The 5,485-nt window shown below is 53.2% G+C and overlaps 1 pseudogene; it reads left to right on the top strand.

Annotated features, from left to right (window-relative positions):
* The first annotated feature begins 2,486 nt into the window (after nt 1-2,486).
* LOC128411572 (uncharacterized protein K02A2.6-like) lies at nt 2,487-5,199 on the top strand (annotated as a pseudogene).
* The last annotated feature ends 286 nt before the right edge of the window (nt 5,200-5,485 follow it).

The following is a 5,485-nucleotide window of genomic DNA, read 5'->3' on the forward strand; positions in this document are numbered from 1 at the left end:
ACAAAAATCTGTGAGTTTGATCCACTTAAGTCTCATAGGTCTCACATAGGCAGAAGTTATGTGTCGTGAAAGGAAGAAGAGGTGGTCAGGACATAAAAAGACAACAGGTATTTTCTTTGTTGGTGTTGGTATTTACAAAGCCAAGACAACTTTCAATCACCTGCTAAAAGAGAGACGATGAAGGGCTGATAAATCAGAAGTAGCAAGACCATTTCAATTATTGTCTTTGTAGCCAATGAAAAATAGCCTAATTGTTTAATGGTTCTTGCTCCCTTTCATCCATTACCTTTCTTTGTGACCTGCACTTCATGTAATGAATGTTGCTACAATGATGCATTAGATACTATCTTAGTTCCTGGTTTTGTTGGTTGTGGGGTGGGGGTTCGTCCCCCCCCCAAAGTATGAGAACGAACAGAATAAATCTTTTATTCCCTCTAGAGAATGTGAAAATGGCACTTAACCATTTGTTTTTGGAGTCAATACTCTGAAAGAACCAACTACTAGCGGACTTAAATGAGGCTGCTTTATAATCAATACCCTATTAATTACCATGGAAGGTTTCAATGCACCTTTCATCTTTTAAGAAATAAGCAGCTGGAGTCCATGATTTTAACACTAATGATAGTAATAGCTGAGCATATCAATATGCCACAATACACTCATTACTCATGACTAGACAGATGGATATTGGGTGATCTTGACAAAATATTAATCAGCCCGTATAAGATTATAAAGCTTGAAACAAGGCAAGAGGAAAAATCCTTGAATTGAAGAAGTATCTCAATAATAATAAGAATGTGTTTGCAGGGGAGGTCAAAAATCCAATTATTCTCTTCAGTCTGTGGTAGTTAGAAGACAAAAGAAAATTATGCATTAGTCGCATTAGATCTTGATGAGTCACCCAATGCTGAAAATCTAATGTTCATGAAAAGGAAAGGATGGAGAAATCAAATAGATCACATCTGGTTTTCCCTCCCTTCTTTCAGCCTCACAAATGCATATCACCTGAATGCAGTACTAGGAACTAGCTATTGTCATAGCAAGAGAGTGGAGTAGGATCATGGATGCAAAATTAAACTGTGGTTAAATGTTTCATGTGAACCAGGTCTGTATCAGCAAGAGGGTAAACAGCAGTTCACACATGCGAACCAGGCACTTATTTTCTTCATGTGAGAAGAAGAGGATAATGTGGGGAACTAAATTATTGGCTGGAGGAGGCTTCAGAAGTCATGTGAAGAAGCATTCCAACTGAGGGGGCTGAGGAGTTCTGTGCTACCACTTTATTGACAGTGGAGCTGCCTGTGTCACCTGGTGGTTTTCCTGTCTACTTTCAAAAAGCTCCAATAAGAACAACATGGTCATAGGGCAGGGAAAGATGGAAATCTCATTGCAATATTGGTCAGTGTGATGAGGCTATACCACTTGGCTGACCTCCCTCTGGCTGCATACTAGGACGGAGAGGTGAGAGACAGGAAAGGGGAAGAGGAAAGACAGAATTATGGTGCACATTCAAGAAACATTGACACACTCGCAGAGGGAGCACAAGGGGGCTTTCCCACCTCCCCCTGGGTGTCCTTCCACCTCCCCCAAGTCTGCTCTGGAGAATCAAGAGAACCCCCAGAGCAGCATGTAGGAGCCTTTAAAAAGGCTTCTTTGCGGGTCGGGGGGGCGCGCAAATGGTGCCCACCGAGTCACCAGGTCCACAGGCTTCAGCGCCTGTGGTTTCTAAGGGTCCCCACGTCGCCGCCGTGGCAGGACCCGACCCCTGTTGAGCAGATTCCCTCCGGAGCTCGGAGGGAATCCGCCATTAGACGATGGCGCCAACCCGGAACTTCTCGGAGCTGGAGAACATGCTTCATGACCGCCTCGTCTGTGGCCTGAAGGATGAGAAGCTGCAACGACGCCTCTACGCTAAGAAGGACCTAACGTTCCAGGTTGCTCTGGGGGAGGCCCTGGCAACAGAAGCTGCCAAGAGGTCGATGCAAGAGGCACGGCCGAGCCTGCCATCCCAGCCAAGGGTCCACCACAAAGACCTCACCGACGACTCAGGATCTTACAGGGAGGAGGTGCACCGAGTACAGCAGCGCACTCAAGCAGCCCACATACCACAGCTGTCTCAACGAGAAGGAGGGAACTGCGCAAGCTGCGGGGAAAGTCACGAGAGGAGGACCTGCCGTTTCCGCAACGCAGAGTGCAGGCAGTGCAGAAAATCGGGACACATCGCCCGGGTGTGTCGAGCTCGGCCCACCCGATGCCAGGCATCAGATGACCAATCAAAGAGCCCCAGGTCCCGGGGCCCAACGCACCAAGGCAACTCGACGGAGCTCACAGACTTCCAGGTATACCAGTTGCCCACCCCAACGTAGAGAAAATTTATGTAAAGGTACAGATAGAGGGAACCCCATGCCGCATGGAGCTTGACACGGGTTCATCTCTATCCATAATCTTGGCAAGGACCTTAAAGAAACTGTGTCCTACTGGGGGTCCCAAACTCAGGCCGGCCCCATTCACACTCCGGGACTTCCAGAAATGTAAGGTCCCCACAATGGGGGTGGGGACCTTCAGGGTGCAATACCGAGGGCGGACGCGGCAACTGGACTTGCTTGTGGTCAAGGGCCCCTACATTAGCTTACTGGGATTGCCATGGTTTGGACCACTGGGGCTAGCCATCACCGGGGTGAACCACACTAGCTTACAAGTGGACGTGGACGCCATATGCAAGGAATTTCCAGGGGTTTTCGATGGGAAATTGGGACAGTATATGGCCCCCCCCATTGCTCTACAGCTTGACCCCGCAGTACGACCGGTCAGGCTCAAGGCCCGCTGGGTCCCGTTCGCCCTGAAACCCCGTATAGACGAGGAATTGGACCAGCTCGTGGAGCAAGGAGTGCTGGAGCTGGTGCCTAATGCCCCCTGGGAAACCCCAATCATCACACCCGTCAAGCCTAATGGTTCGGTCCACATATGCGCAGACTACAAATGTACCATAAACAAGGCCCTCACGGCCCATGCATACCCAGTGCCAGTGGTCAGCCATGTCCTTGCCACCCTGGGTGGGTCGAAAATTTTTGGCAAGCTGGACTTGACCCAAGCATATCAACAGCTGCCAGTAGATGAGGCCACAGCAGAGGCACAGACGATTGTGACACACAGAGGAGCGTTCAGGGTAAAGCAGCTGCAATTCGGTGTCAGTTTGGCACCAGGCATATTCCAGAATCTAATGGACTCGCTCCTTAAAGGGATTCCTGGCGTCACCCCCTTCTTCGATGACGTGTTGATTGCCGGGCCCACACCAGAGGAGTTTGAGGACCGCCTCCGCACCGTTCTGCACCGTTTCCAGACGGCAGGTCTCAAGGTGAAGCGGGAAAAATGTCTACTAGGAGTGCCTCAGGTGGACTTTCTGGGATTTATGGTGGACGCAGAAGGGGTCCACCCGACTGGGTACAAGGTACGGGCCATTTGTGATGCCCCAGCACCCAAGAGCAAGACTGAACTTCAGGCCTTCTTGGGACTATTGAACTTTTACGATTCCTTCCCCACAAGGCGGCGGTAGCAGAGCCCCTACACAGACTCCTGGACAAGGGGGCCCCTTGGGTGTGGGGCCAGCACCAGGAGGCTGCATTCCAGGCAGTCAAGGACTTGCTTGTCTCAAACTCGGTCTTGGCACACTTCGACGAGAGGCTGCCGGTGGTGCTAGCATGCGACGCCTCACCCTATGGCATTGGCGCTGTCCTGGGACGCCAACTCCCGGATGGAAGAGAGGTACCGGTAGCATACTTTTCCCAGACACTCAACGCAACTGAGCGGAACTACTCGCAAATAGACAAGGAGGGGCTGGCAATCATGAAGGGAGTAAAAAAATTCCATGATTTCTTGTACGGGCGGCCCTTCACCGTGGTGACTGACCACAAGCCGTTGCTTGGCTTGTTTGCCCCCGAAAAGCAGCCCCCCAAGTGCTGTCTCCTCGCGTGCTCAGGTGGTCAATTTTCCTTGCCAGCTACCAGTATGCACTGATTCACCGCCCAGGGAAGGCGATGGGCCATGCGGACGCCCTCAGCAGGCTACCACTACCGGAAACAGGCCCCGACCCAGCACCTGCACAAGAGGTTATGAGCCTGGAGCTGCTTCCCGACCGCCCCATTCAGGCACAAGAAGTTGCACACCATTCCAAGAAAGATAGGGTCATCTCCCAGGTCCTGGACTGGGTGTGGAGGAGATGGCCCAGCAGCAGCCCCGGGCCAGAATTCGCCGGCTACACAACCCGCAAACATGAACTGTCGGCCCACAAGGGGTGCCTGTTATGGGGAAGCAGGGTCGTTGTTCCCCAGCCCCTCCGCAAAAGGGTCCTCACAGCCGTACACGAGGCACACCCAGGGGTAGTAAGAATGAAGGCCCTTGCCAGGAGTTATGTGTGGTGGCCAGGGATCGACGGAGAGATAGAGGCCTGGGTCAAACACTGCCAGGCCTGCCAAGAATCCCGCCCAGATCCCCGAAGGGCCCCAGTCCAGTCCTGGGAGTCCACCCGAGCACCATGGTCACGCCTGCATGTGGACTTCGCTGGCCCCTTTCAGGGGAAAACATTCTTCATAGTGGTGGACTCCTACACCAAATGGCTGGAAGTCGCACTGGTACCGTCCACTTCTACATCCGCAGCCATCCGGGTACTACGCAGGCTGTTTGCAACCCACGGGCTCCCTGACACTCGCGTCTCAGACAACGGGACTGCATTTACGTCAGGAGAATTCCAAACCTTCACAGCGCAGAACGCCATCTGCCACATCCGTTCGGCGCCATTCCACACTGCCACCAATGGCCAAGCAGAACGCATGGTGCGGACCACCAAGGACACCCTTCGCCGCATGACGCAAGGGGATTGGGAGTACCACCTTGCCACATTCCTCCTAGCACAGCACCCCCAACTCAATGACTGGCCGGAGCCCCGCTGAACTACTAATGAGTCGGCGCCTTGCAATCAGATTGGACCGCCTTCACCCCGATAGGGCTCAGGATGAGGTAGTGATGGGGGAAGGCAGGAACCCCCGGACCTTCGAGGCCCAGGACCCAGTGTACGCAAAGAATTTTGGGGCAGGCCCAGCATGGGTACCCGCCACAGTCACCAGGGTCACTGGCCCCATGTCGTACGAGGTGCTAACGGATGGGGGGCAATGCTGGCGCCACCACTGCAACCAGATACGGTGACGATTCCCAGGAGAAAACCAGGAGGAGGAAAGGTCAGAGGAGTCCCAAGGGAACAGAGAGGCAGTGAGGCCCATAGACCAGGAGGGGCCAGCAGGAGAGGCAGAATCAGTAAATACTGAGAGGACCCGCGAGGCCGAAAGGACACCGGAACCAGAACGACGACTGAGCGAGCTGGTTGCGCCAGACCAAACAGCCCCATCACAGCCAGCATCCTTGGAACACGAGCAAGAACCTGAACCCCGGACCAGGGAACACCCCAGGCCGCAACGCACACGTAGACCGCCGG

Source organism: Podarcis raffonei, chromosome 3 (genome assembly GCF_027172205.1).
Source record: "Podarcis raffonei isolate rPodRaf1 chromosome 3, rPodRaf1.pri, whole genome shotgun sequence".
Classification (NCBI taxonomy): Eukaryota; Metazoa; Chordata; class Lepidosauria; order Squamata; family Lacertidae; genus Podarcis; species Podarcis raffonei.